Source organism: Pan paniscus, chromosome 9, assembly GCF_029289425.2.
Source record: "Pan paniscus chromosome 9, NHGRI_mPanPan1-v2.0_pri, whole genome shotgun sequence".
Taxonomy (NCBI): domain Eukaryota; kingdom Metazoa; phylum Chordata; class Mammalia; order Primates; family Hominidae; genus Pan; species Pan paniscus.
The window spans coordinates 36944842-36958717 of NC_073258.2; the positions used below are offsets into that span (position 1 = coordinate 36944842).

At 39.6% G+C, this 13876-nt stretch overlaps 1 long non-coding RNA gene across 2 annotated transcripts in view; it reads left to right on the forward strand.

Moving 5' to 3' along the window:
- Positions 1 to 13876, forward strand: part of LOC106635257 (uncharacterized) — a 184601-nt gene that overhangs the window by 29470 nt on the left and 141255 nt on the right. For both annotated transcript variants that reach the window (XR_001338615.5, XR_010113421.1), the window contains exon 2: positions 8854 to 8998. This is a non-coding gene — a long non-coding RNA (uncharacterized LOC106635257). The remainder of the gene's footprint in view (positions 1 to 8853; positions 8999 to 13876) is intronic.

Genomic DNA, 13876 nt, shown 5'->3' on the forward strand with positions numbered 1-13876 from the left:
AAAAAAAATCCTCTGGAAAAAAAAAGCAAGAAGAAAAAAGAAAAAACATAAGTGCCAGATAAAATATAAGATAAAACTCTTCTAAGCAACTATTAGCTGCTATTACAAGAGAAGAGATTCTCTTAGATGCTGTATTAGTCTGTTTTCACACTGCTGATAAAGACCTACCTTAGACCGGAAAGAAAAAGAGGCTTAATTGGACTTACAGTTCCACCTGGCTGGTGAGGCCTCAGAATCATGGCAGGAGGGAAAACGCACTTCTTACAGGGTGGTGGCAAGAGAAAAATGAGGAAGAAGCAAAATTGGAAATCCCTGATAAACCCATCAGATCTCATAAGACTTAATTCACTGTCAGGAGAATAGCACGGGAAAGACCAGCCCCCGTGATTCAATTACCTCCCCCTGGGTCCCTCCCACAACACGTGGGAATTCTGGGAGATATAATTCAAGTTGAGATTTGGGTAGGGACACAGTAAAACCATATCAGATGCTAAATGCAAAGTTGAAATATAAAACCGTGGAGAGAAGTTAGCACTAAGTCTGTCAACTTCTCCAATAATCTATAACCTATATTTGTTTACTTGTTTTTGACACCTGCATTTGTAACAAATGAAGACAAGGGATAAGGGATGAAGAATGCTCGAAGTGGAAGTAGGGAGAGAGATTCTTACATAAAATTAGGATCCCGAGAGGGCTGCTCCTTCAGTGAAATATCATCTATGAGAAAAAGATACACCCAATAAGAGGGGCAAGGAAGGAGGTGTTTCTCAGCTTTGGCACTGGATAGAGGGAAAAGTTGTTTTCCTCAGGGGTTCATATCTACAAGTAAGTCTTCCTATGGGCTTGGATTCTAATTCATATTCTCTGTTTGTTACAAAACACCTCAAACCAAATATTAGTTGTTCCTGAGTTAGTTCTTTCAAGTACTGGCAGGAGCAAACACTAACCCTCTCTAGTGGATTGCCATTGAAAACCAACCATAAGAATATCCATAGGTAATGTTTTAATGATCATATAAGTAAAATCAAAATATATATGAGAAAACAAACCACTATAAGTGAAAAATAGGCCTACAAAGGCTGAAAATACTTGACTCATGGATACAGAATAGAAATTGTACATTGAAAATATGATGAAAAATGTGACTAGGCAGATTTGGATAATAATTAAATAGAACTTCCAGAAATAAAAAATGCAGTAATGAAAATCAATATTCTTATAAAAATTAATATCTCCTAGCTGAAGAGTTAATTATTTAATTTGAAGATAGATCTGAATAAATTACCCAAAATGCAGCATACAGAGATCAAGATGTAGAAAATATAAAAGAAATATTAATGAACATGGAAGGCTGAAAGGGGAAAATGGTGTTTGTGATACACTAAGAGAAGCTAATATATGTCTAATTGGTGTTGCAAAAAAAAATTAAAAAGATTAGGAGAAAGCAATATTGAGAAGACATACACTAAGAATCTCCCACATTTTAAGAAATACATCAATTAGATTCAGAAAGTTCAACAAATTGCAAAGAGTAAATATAAAGAAAATCAATAGCTAAAATCATTGCAGTAAAATGCACAGTGCCTGGGAAGAAGGGAAAGTCTTAAAAACAACCAGGAAGATAATTGATAGAGACAGGTAATCTATAAGCAATTAGACTAGGATTAAACTTCTGAAAAGAAATAATGAAAGACAGAGCACAGGAATATCTTTGCACACTGACAGGAAGTAAATATCAACCTCCACTTACATACCCAGCAAAACTAAGTTCAGGAACTTGCTTGAGAGGTTCTACTTCTGGAGATGCAGTGTGAGGGGATTTGAAGAACTTCTCTCCAGTGAAACTACCATAACTGGAGAAAATTATTTTAAAAACCATCCATTTAAACTCTCAGAAATTGTCTGGAGGTTATACAGTGAATAAAGCAACATTTATTTAAGAAAATTTACTAAATATCAGTAAAAACAGTGAAAGTCTTAGCACCAGAGCCGTGACTTGCTTCTTTCCTGTCCCCAACTCATCATGATGTCAGTACCATTCTGCGTGATTTGGCAAAGAAGACAAGGCTTCCTCTTTCCCAAGTCCTCAGTCAAGGGTGACATGTGGTAGGCAGAATAATCCCCCCACTGCCAACGTCCACATTCTGTTCCCCAGAACCTGTGACTATGTTACCTTACATGGCAAAAGGAACTTTGCAGAAGTGATTAAGTTAAGGATATCGAGAGAAGAGGAGATTATCTTGGATTACCCAGGTGAATCCAATGTAAACAAAACCTTTTAAAGTTGATTAACTCAACATATTATAATAAAATCTGTTCACCAAAGGGCATTATAGAGTGAAGGACAAGCCACAAAGCAGGATAAAATATATGCTGTATGTATAACCTACAAAGAATTAGTATCCAGAGTATCTAATATATAAAGAACTTCTACAAATCAAGAAAAAAATTAAAAACCTAATAGAAAAGCAGCCAGAGCTATGAATAGGCATTTCATTAAGAAGGTAACACAAATAGCTAATAACCTATAGAAAGAGACTTAACCTTATCAGTTGTTAGGAGAATGCACATTGAAACCACAATGAGACACCATTTCACACTACTAAGTTGGAAAAAATGTAAAATGTTCACAATGCAAGTGTTGGCTAGGAAGTAGAGTAATACAAACTATCCTATGCACAGGTAATAGTGTAAATCAGTACCGCTTTACCTAGTAAAGTTGAAAATGCTCCTCACTATAGGAAACACAAATTCTACTTCTAGGTATATAATATAGAGACACTCTTGCTCATAGGCCCCAAGAAAACATGAATAAAATTATTTATGAGTAAAGGTGGCTTATAACAGTTTAACATTCATGTAAAGGAGAATTTGTAAATAACTATTAAAAAAAAGAAAAAGACAACACTTGGTAGCTTTTGTGTAATGATGACAATGCCTCTTAACATGAGCTTTAAAGATAGGCAGAACTGGGTTTGAATTCTGGCTCAATTGTTTACCAACTATATGACCTTGGGCAAGCTGTTTATATTCTCTAAGCCTTGGTCTTTGCCTCTGTAGACTGAATATATGAGACCTATTTTACAGATTGCTGTGAGAATGAGGTATAGCATATGCAAAACACCTGGCACATAGTAATGCTTTATGAATGCTAGCTATTATTACTGCTCTGTTGAACATACTGGAGTGACCCACTAAGAAAAGAAGGAAGAAGAAAGGTGCCAGCTACCTACTGAGCATCTCAAACATTTCAGTTACTCTCCAAAAGAAGGAAAGATAAAGCCTTGGGGGCTGGGTAAATTCAAATCAGAAAAGACTCTTCCCTTCAAGTAAAATGTGAAGTGTGGGTACGAGAGTGTGGTGGAAAGGGCACAGGATTTAGAGACTCAGGATCTGCATTTGAGTCCTGCCTCCACTACATATTAGATCTAAGGGCCATGTACCATTGGGCAAGTCATTTAAATTCTCCAGATCTCAATTTAGTCTATGTGAAAAGGAAAGAATAGGCACCAGGCTGCTATGAGAATTAGGAGAGAAAATAAGCACAAAAATTCCATTCTGGAAAGAACTGTATGAAAGCCTTAAAATCAATAGCAACAATATGTTTCTTTCTATTTTCACCCTTCTCTTTATAGGATTCCTCCTTCTGCACCTTTTTGGCACTGTTTCCTTGAGCTCTCCATCCTATCCATCGAAAGTTACCTATCCCAAATCCTATATCCTCAGCAACTTTCTAGACAACTGACTGATCTGAAGAACCAGTTCATACTCGTCTATCTTGTTATTGTGTTGACTAGTATGTAGGCACTTTAAAGATGAACCTCCAAGTGGGAAAATTCTTTAATGAAAATGCTGACAAATGCTCAGATTCATAGATGTTGTGGCAGACTGTTGGGTAAGACCCATAGGGTCAAACAAGGCTTCCTTAAATGACACAGCAGAGGCATCTGGAACAATAGAGATAATATTCAAATAGCATTTTATGCTGCACAAAGAACTTCCATATCTGTTGTCTCAGTCCATGTTTACATCAATCCTGGGAGGGAAAACCTGAGATAGGGTTTGTGACGCCCAGTTTTGTAGATGAAGAAACTGAGGTTTAGGAGGTTAAGAAACTATCACCCACAAGGTCACACATCTATCTATGGCTGAGTTTAGCCACGCCTTGCTGGTGTTTTCCCTCCCTATCTAGTCTCTAGAACATTTGGGCACACCTATCATGTGGACCACCCAAGAAAATGTGTGGAGTCATCACAGACCAGTTCTTCTCTTTAGTGTTTGGTGTTCCCATTTCTTAGGTGGTCAAATTGGCAGGTAGTGCCAGCTAGCAGCCTAGAAAAAACAATTACAAACTGCTGCTCCTTGTACAACCCAATACATGCCACTAGCGCCCTATAGGTTGGTTACTCTGGGTGCAGAAAAATCCAGCTTCCCAACACAGGCTGAAAGCAAGTGGGGAGGGGTAGACCTGTGTGCCTTCTACCTTCCCTATCCTTTTTCACCATTCTCCATGCTTTCCCCATCTAGAGCAACAGATAGTTATCCTTTTCCATCAGCAACTATATTTTTTATTTTTGCAGCTTTTATTTTAGCTATAAAGGATATATGTGCAGATGTGCTAAATGGAAATATTGCATGATGCTGAAGTTTAGAGTGCAGATCCTGTCATCCAGGTAGTGAGCACAGCACTTGATAGTTTTTTTTCACTCTCCCTCCACCCTCTCATGGTCCACAGTGCCTATTGTTTACATATTTAAGTCCATGTGTGATCAATGTATAGCTCCCACATATAAGTGAGAATATGTGGCATTTGTTTTTCTGTTTCTGCATTAATTTGCTTGAGATTATGGCCTCAAGCTCCATCCATGTTGTTGCAAAGAGCATGATTTCATTTTTTATAACTGCATAGTGTATTTTTATAACTCCATTTTTTATGACTCAGTGGTGTATACGTACCACATTTTCTTTATCCAGTCAAACATTGGTGGGCACTTGGGTTGATTCCATGTCTTTGGTATTGTGAATAGTGCAGAGATGAACTTATGAGTGCATGTGTCTTTTGGGAGAATGATTTATTTTCTTTTGGGTATATATCCAATAATGGGATTGCTAGGTTGACTTGTAGCTTGGTTTTAAGTTATTTGAGAAATCTCTAGACTGCTTTTTTCAGTGGCTGGACTGATTTACATTCCCAACAAAAGTGTGTAAGTGTTCTCTTTTCTTTGCAGCCTCACCAGCAACTATTATTTTTTGACTTTTCAATAATCACCATTCTGACTGGTGTGAGATGCTATCTCATTGTGGTTTTGAGTTGCATTTCTCTGATAATAAGTGATAATGAGGATTTTTTCATTTTTTTTGCCAGTTGTGTGTCTTCTTTTGAGAAGTGTCTGTTCATGTCCTTTGCCCATTTTTTAATGGGGTTATTTGGTTTTTGCTTGCTGATTTGCTTAAGTTCCTTACAGATCATGGATATTAGGTCTTTATCAGATGCAGTTTGTGAATACCTTCTCCCATTCTGTAGGGATTGTCTGTTTGCTCTGTCAGTAGTTTCTTTTGCTCTGCAGAAGCTCTTCAGTTTAATTAGGCCCCACTGTCTGTGTTTGTTTTTGTTGCAATTGCTTTTGGGGACTTAGTCAAAAATTATTTGCCAAGGTTGATGTTGAGAAGAGTATTTACTAGGTTGTCTTCCAGGATTTTTATAGCTTGAGGTCTTACATTAAATTTTTTTCATTTATTTTGAATTAGTTTTTGTATATGGTGAAAGGTGGGAGTCCAACTTCAATCTTCTGTATATGGCTAGCCAGTTATCCTAGCACCATTTGTTGAATTGTGTATCCTTTTCCATTGCTTGTTTTTGTTGACCTTGTCAAAGATCAGATAGTTGTAGATGTGCAGCTTTATTTCTGAGTTTTCTATTCTGTTCCATTATGTGTTTTTGTACCAATACAAAGCTGTTTTGGTTACTGTGGCTTTATAGCATAGCTTGAAGTCAGGTAATGTGAGACTTTGTTCCTTTTGCTTAGGATTGCTTTGGCTATTTGAGCTGTTTTTGGTCCCATATTAATTTTAGAACAGTTTTTCTAATCCTATGAAGAATGACATTGGTAGTTTGATAGGAATAGCATTGAATCTTTAAATTACTTCGTGCAGTATGGACATTTCAAATGACATTGATTCTTTCAATCCATGAGCATGGAATGTTTTCTGTTCATTTGTGTCATTTCTGAATTCTTTCAGCAGTGTTTGGTAGTTCTCTTTGTACAGGTCTTTCACCTCTTTGGTTAGCTGTATTCCTAGATAATTTCATTTTCTTTGTGGCTATTTTGAGTAGGATTGTGTTTTTTATTCCACGTGCACCCTGGATGCTGTTGGTGTATAGAAATGCTACTGATTTTTGTGCATTGATTTTGTATTTTGAAACTGTATTAAAGTGGTTTTTCAATTCTAGGAGTCTTTTGGCAGAGTCTTTAGGATTTTCTAGGCATAGAATCATAATTGTCAGTAAAGAGAAATTGTTTGGCTTCTTGGTTTCCTATTTGGATGCCTTTTATTTCTTTTTCTTGCATGACTGCTCTTTCTAGGACTTCTAGTACTATGTTGAATAGGAGTGGTGAGAGTGGGTATCCTTGTCTTGTTCCAGTTCTTAAGGGGAATGATTCAAGCTTTTGCCCATTCAGTATGATGTTGGCTGTGAGTTTATCATAGATGGACCCTAGCTATCAAAGAAAAAGAAAGAGAGAAGATCCAAATAAGCACAATCAGAAACAACAAAGGTGATATTACAATTGATCCCACAGAAATACAAAAGATCCTCAGAGACTATTATGAACAACCCTACACACACAAATTAGAGTATCCAGAAGAAATGGAAACATTCTGGAAGCACACAGTCTTCTAAGATTGAATCAGAGATTGAAATCTTGAAAAGACCAAAGACAAGTTCTGAAATTGAATCAGTAATAAAGAACCTACCAACCAAAGCAAAGCCCTAGACCAGATGGATTCATAGCCAAATTCTACCAGACATTCAAAGAAGAACTGATACTAATCCTACTGAAACTATTCCAAAAATCAAGAAAGAGGGGCTCCTCCGTATCTTTTTCCATGAAGCCAGCATCAGCCTGATACTAAAAGCTGGCAGAGACACAACAAAAACAGAAAACTTCAGACCAATATTCCTGATGAACATAGATGCAAAAATCCTCAACAAAATACTAGCAAATTGAATCCACAGCACATCAAACAACTAATATACCACAATCAAGTAGGCTTTATTCCTGGGATGCAAGGCTGATTCAACATACACAAGTCAATAAATGTGATTCACCACATAAACAGAATCAAAAGCAAAAACCATTTGTCATCTCAAAAGAGGCAGAAACAGCTTTTGATAACATCCAACATCCCTTCATGATAAAAAAAAAAACCCCAACAGACTAAGCATTGAAGGAACATACCTCAAAATAATAAGAGCCATCTATGACAAACTCACAGCAACTTTAGAAATGATAATTAGCCAGTCCTCCTAATGACTTAATAATCATGCCTTGCGTGTCAATGGACCTGGTGTTTTCAGGCTCCCTTGCAGTCATTAATTAATCCTGCACCAGCTGCCTGTAGATGTAGGTCACCTTGATTACCTTCAGGGTGTGGCTGAGTCACTGAGACAGGCCTGGGATCTGCCTAAGTTCACCCAGCAGTAGCTGCAGCCCAGTCAGGCCACTGGCCAGTGGTAACCAAGATGTAAAGTCAGACATGTCCTCTGCCCCTTCCTTCCCAGAGCCCAGTGCTCTCATACTGCCTTCCTTGGCATTCCACGTTCCTTCGATTAAGCCTCTCACCCAAACTTATGTGTCCTGGATCCCTAAGGACCATGTTAAATAACAGGAGGTAATCTAATACAATAGTTTATATTAATGCATTACTGATTAACATGACTGCATTCATTTCCCCAGAGGTATGTGCGTTTTAACAGAGGGTCTTCTGCAGCTCCAAAACTTTAATCCATGGGGATGAATTTCTAATGGTAGAATTCCAGGCATTTGTCACTATCACTAGACAAGCTATTTTAGCAATGGGGCCTTTCAGGGAGAAGTTCCTCACACCACCCTGGCCATGTAGCTTGAGTGTCTTGCTGACTCTGTCCCTAAACCCCTTGTCTTGCCCTGGCTTAGTCATTAGTTCCCTCTCTAGGGACTGGAGAGGAGCTGGCCACTAGGATGCAGGTGCAACACACTAATAAAGAGCTGGAAGTTAGTTCTCTCTTAATTAATTCCACCTGAATCCACATTCCCTTAGACAACCAAACTGTGTGCCAAACAACATTTGCCCTGGTGTGATCTGGGCCAGCCCAGCATAGGGTGCCGGATTTTGGGATGCTCAAACTTATGACTCATGGAAGCTGAATGCATGTATGTGTATATGTGTGTGTGTGTGTGTGTGTGGTGTGGTATGTGTGTGTACATATGCGCATGTGCCTGTGTGTGCCTGCGTGTGAGGCAAAGCAGCAAAGGTGACCACCTGAGGGATGAATCCTGCCTAATCCACTCTAGCTTGATGGCTTGAGGAACCGAATGAATAAAGACCAATAAAGTGCAGATGGAAGACAACGACAGCTGAGCTTTAAGTTCTCAATTATGTGTTCTCATGAGAGGTTAAGGAGGCACAGGGATGCAATGGCTAATCCCAAAACCTTTACAAGGTTTAGCAGTAACCTGGATTACTTCTTATTTGTGCTTGAACTGTGATTATTAAAAAGGAATTGATTGGGATTGGAAATCAAGAGGGCCAGGCAGGACTGGGGGAGCCTAGGATCTTGGAAAGCCATCTTGAATAGTGGTTTTCTTGCAGCTCCTTCTTCAAAGGATGGAACTTTAAGGATGGAACCAATTGGCTACAAATCATTTTAGCTGATGCACTGAGACAATTCTGAAGCAAACTGTCTTATCCTGGATTTTGTCAGTAACTGGAGTTGAAGGACTTGAAGATTCTCAAGGTAACATCTATGAAAAATGGGCTTTCTCTTTTTATTCATCTTTCCACATCCTGAATTCACCCCTTAAAAGTTATGTAGATCACACATGGCAATTCTCTGGGCCTCAGTCTGTTGTAATTTGGCAGAGTTTTTGTGATAATTAAGCAAGATAAAAATAATTATGATTCTTGTTTATGATAATGATAATTGTTAACATGTATTGAATATTTACTATCTGCTAGCTTACATTTCTATTACTGGTTTACAAATACCATGTGAGATACAGAGCAAGAAACTGGGGTTCAGGGAGGTGACATAACAGGTGTTTAATAAATATTCATTTTCTCAAGATAGTATGTGCAAAGTAATTCTATTTGGGTTAGATTGAAATGTATTTGTATGGAGATAAAATGAAAAAGATTATAAAATATTAATTGCACTTTTATTTGGGAGGTGGGTCTGTATACAAACCTTATTTTTTTCCTATTTAGTAGTCTGTACTTTCTAAAGTAACTACTTGTTATTTTGGTAGTATGAAAGAAACTACAGTGGAGGTGGAGGGGGTGGGTGGTGAGAATAAAGGTATTGCTCTTGCCTGCCACCTGCCTTGTATGAAGCAGTTAAAGCTCCACGACCTGTTCTGTTGACTTAGCAGGGATTATGCTAGGTCTGTAGCTCTTCAAAGAAAATGGATACTTGCTGGTTAAATCTGACACGTGTTTTTCCTTTTTCATATGCTTTTCAGCTTATAATTACAAATTGTATAAAAATCAATAATTCTGCAAGGATATTTGCTTTTGCTTTATTTACACACATACACACACACACACACACATTTGTGCCCTTCCTGCAACTCTCTGAAGATGCGTTCTGAACACTTGACCCCAATTCAATTATGTGCAACATACATTTCTGTATTTAGGGCCCAAAATTTGTAGATTGAAAAGTGAAGACTGCCTTGCGTCATTTAAAAAAAAAAAAAAGTGAGGCTGGGTGCAGTGGCTCACGCTTGTAATCCCAGCACTTTGGGAAGCCGAGGCGGGCGGATCACGATATTAGGAGAGCGAGACCATCCTGGCTAACATGGTGAAACCCTGTCTCTATTAAAAATACACAAAATTAGCCAAGCATGGTGGCAGGCACCTGTAGTCCCAGCTACTCGGGAGGCTGAGGCAGGAGAATGGCGTGAACCTGGGAGGCGGAGCTTGCAGTGAGCTAAGATCATGCCACTGCACTCCAGCCTGGGTGACAGAGCAAGACTCTGTCTCAAAAAAAAAAAAAAAAAAAAAAAAAAAAAAAAAAAAAAAAAATTGGCAAAAACACTGGGGAAAGAAGAGGTGCCCAAACCCTCTTTCAGGACTTGGGAATGTGATTTTATTTGAGGACTGGTCTTGGTACTGTCCCTTTGTCATTCATGGTTAAGCACCATTCCAGGCCAAGTTGCCAGTGGATGGAGGGAGCAAGGTTCTCCCTGCATGGTACCATAAAGGTCTGTGGATGTGGGAAACTCACAAAATCCATGCAGTTGGCATGGGAGGTAAGAAGAGGAGGCTGGCAGAGTTCGCCCGCAGCCCGCCTGTTTGGTTCTCCCAGATTCTGTCCCCTCAGGGCAGGTGACCCAATCGTGGTCCAAGGACTTGGCTGGTAATACCAATAATAGCATCCTTCATTAAATTTTAAGCACTTTAAATTGTCTCAGTCAAGTCTCCCAACAACCCTAAGATATAGGTGCTATTGCTAGCAGCTTCACTTCACAGTGGAGGCAACTGAGATTTACAGAGGTTAAGTAAAGTAAGCCCATGGTCACACAGCCAAGTGTCAGAGCTGAGACTCAGACCCAGGTCTGACTCTACAGCCCCCATGCTCCTTCCTCTCTCCAGCGACATGCTGCCTCACCAAACTTGCCCAGTCAAACCTGCCTCTGCTTCCTGTCCTGTCCTCTCCCATGTCCCAGGGCTGCACTCCCCTTGCCATGGGCACACCTGGCAGGGACCTCCCATCCTCTTTCTGCATGCTCAGCCCTCAGCCTGGAGTCCCCTCAACAGCCCATTCCCCCATCTCTGCCTGTTGGAATTTACACATCCTTCAAGCCCAGCTGAAGTCTTCCCTGGTCTTCCCATTTGGAATGACTCTTTCCCTCCATGGCTCAATCTCAGTGAAGTGTGAATAAATAAGTAAAATTTATATATGTATATATAATGTATACATGCATACATAGTGTGTGTGTGTGTACATATTATATATATATATATATATTTTAAACAGTGGTAGGAAGAATAATGATGCCCTTCCCCCAAAGATATCCATGCCCTAATCCCTGGAACCTGTGAATATGGTACCTTACATGGCGAAAGGGACTTTGCAGATATTGTTAAGATTAAGGCCCTAGAGATGGGGAGATTAGCCCAGGTTATCCAGGTGGTCCCAATTTAATCACCAAATCTTTAAAAGTGAAAGAGGGTCGGGCATGGTGGCTCAGGAGTTTGAGATAAGCCTGACCAACATGGTGAAACCCTGTCTCTACTAAAAATACAAAAATTAGCCAGCCCTGGTGATGTGCACCTGTAACCTCAGCTACTCAGGAGGCTGAGGCAGGAAAATCGCTTGAACCTGGGAGGTGGAGGTTGCAGTGAGCTGAGATTGTGCCACTGCACTCCAGCCTGGACAACAGAGGGAGACTCTATCCAAAAAAAAGTAAAAGAGAAAGGCAGAAGAGTGGGTCAGAGACGTGACATGAGAAGGACTTGACCCACCATTGCTGGCTTTGAAGATGGAGGAAGGGGGTCATGAGTGAAGGAATGTGGTGGCTTCCAGAAACTAGGAACAGTTCTCAGCTAAATCCAGCAAAAAAATGGGACCTCAGTCACACAACCACAAGGAACTGAATTCTGCCAACAATCTAATAAGCAGATTGTAGAGCCTTCAGAAAGCAATGCAGCATGTCAACAGTTGTGTTCTTAGTTTGTTGAGATCCGTGTTAGAATTCTGACCTACAAGGCTGTAAAATAATCAATTTGTGTTGTTTTAAACCACTAAGTTTATGGTGATTTGTTACAGCAGCAATAGAAAAGTAATATACTTTCACTGGGTTTATTTTATAATACTAAAGCATTGGTGCCAGTCTACTACTGTGATTGCTTGAGTATGCATATATTTCTCTCCCTCACTTTTTATTGAACTTAAGTGTTAGTTATTTTTATATATTTTTCTTCAGAACCTCAAGTAGCACCTGGATTTTATTGCATTGCCTTACATCATCTATATTACCTGAGTGACCACTACGTGCACAGCATCATCTTGGGTGTAGAGAAACAAAGTCAAGTCAGTGGGGTAGTCTGTTAAGCACTTCACAGAAGTCTGGGGTTTCAGTCCTCCTAGACACATAAGAAGAAGATTGTATGTTTCTGCCTTCTCAAAGTTCAGTGTGGCCATGTGACTTGCATTGGCCAAGAGCTGAGAACAAATGCTTTATCCTTCTCTCCTTTCTCTGCAGCATGCTACCTGGCAACGTTTTAGATGGTGTGGGGTCTGGCAGCTTGCATCTTTACTGATTGTGGTATGTGGAATCTGTTGGCTGGCTCACAGTGGACATGTATTGAAAGTGAGAAATAATCTTTTTGTTTCGATAGCTCAGATTTTGAGGTGGTTACCACTGCATAATTTAGCCCACCCTGACTGATAAAGTCAGTTTCTGACTCAGGTTCTTACAATTTTGGGGAAGAAAAATCAGGCATATACACAAGTAACTACTATATAGAAGAGAAAGGTTGAGATTGAATATAAGTGTTGATGTTTAGTATGTGTCCTTTCAGACTTTATCTACACTAACACACAAACAAACCTGTAGGTATGTAAGTCTGAGAAAATAAATGCTTATTTTTATGAAATTGGGATGATACTCTACACATTATTTTGTAATTTGACTCATTGACCCTCAAAAGAAAAGCCACTTAGCCTACAAAGCAAGTGATAAGGCAGGCAGTGTCCCTTTTTAACAGATAAAGAAACTGAGCTTCAGAGAGGTTAAGCAACCTCTTCAAATTCACTCAGCTGGCAAGCGATGGAATTGGAACTCAAATCTGGAACTCTCTGTCTACAAAGTCAGCAAAAAACACATCTCTTACCTCCATAGAGCAGGGCATGTGCACAAAACACCTTAAACATACAAGATGGTGCATGTTGAGTGATCAACCAGCACTGTGGATTGCATGTGTGCTAAGCATTCCAGATGAAGAACACTTAACACATATGGGCTGGAGTGATGGAAGAAAGACTTCACAAAGACATGTGACCAAGCTCAGCCTCAGAGGCAGGGCAGGACTTAACTAGTTGAAGTGGAAGGTGTTTATTCATTCATTCACCATTTGATAACTTACACAACAACCATTTATTAAGTGTTTGACACAGAGGAGACACTGTAATAATCCAGGCAGGAGACATGATGGGGAAAAAGCCTTGGAGTTTGGAACATTCAAGAACGAGAGGCAGGCCTGGATGACTGACTCAAAGACTGGGGTGGGAAGAAATGGGTAAAAAGACAGGATAGGCAGGTAAGGAAACAACCAGAGGAGATCTTGGGTGCCCTCCACCACTACTGCCTAAAGAATAACCCCAAACTTTGGAAGAATTTTGAATTTTACCATGAAAATTTAGGAACTCAACTCCCAGTGCAAAGCTAATACAAGATGATGGGGTAGGGTTGGAGGGCAAGGTGGAAGATGGGGAAAAGCTACGATTTTACCTTAAAATGATTTCACTAGTTCTGAACTTCAGTTTCACTCATCCACATTGGTCCAGTGCATTGCTGGGCACTCAGTGAGATTCGGAAGAAGAGGGACACAGCCCAACACAGCCAAAGACAATAGAGTCCACAAGGCAGTAAACAGTTGATATCTAGTT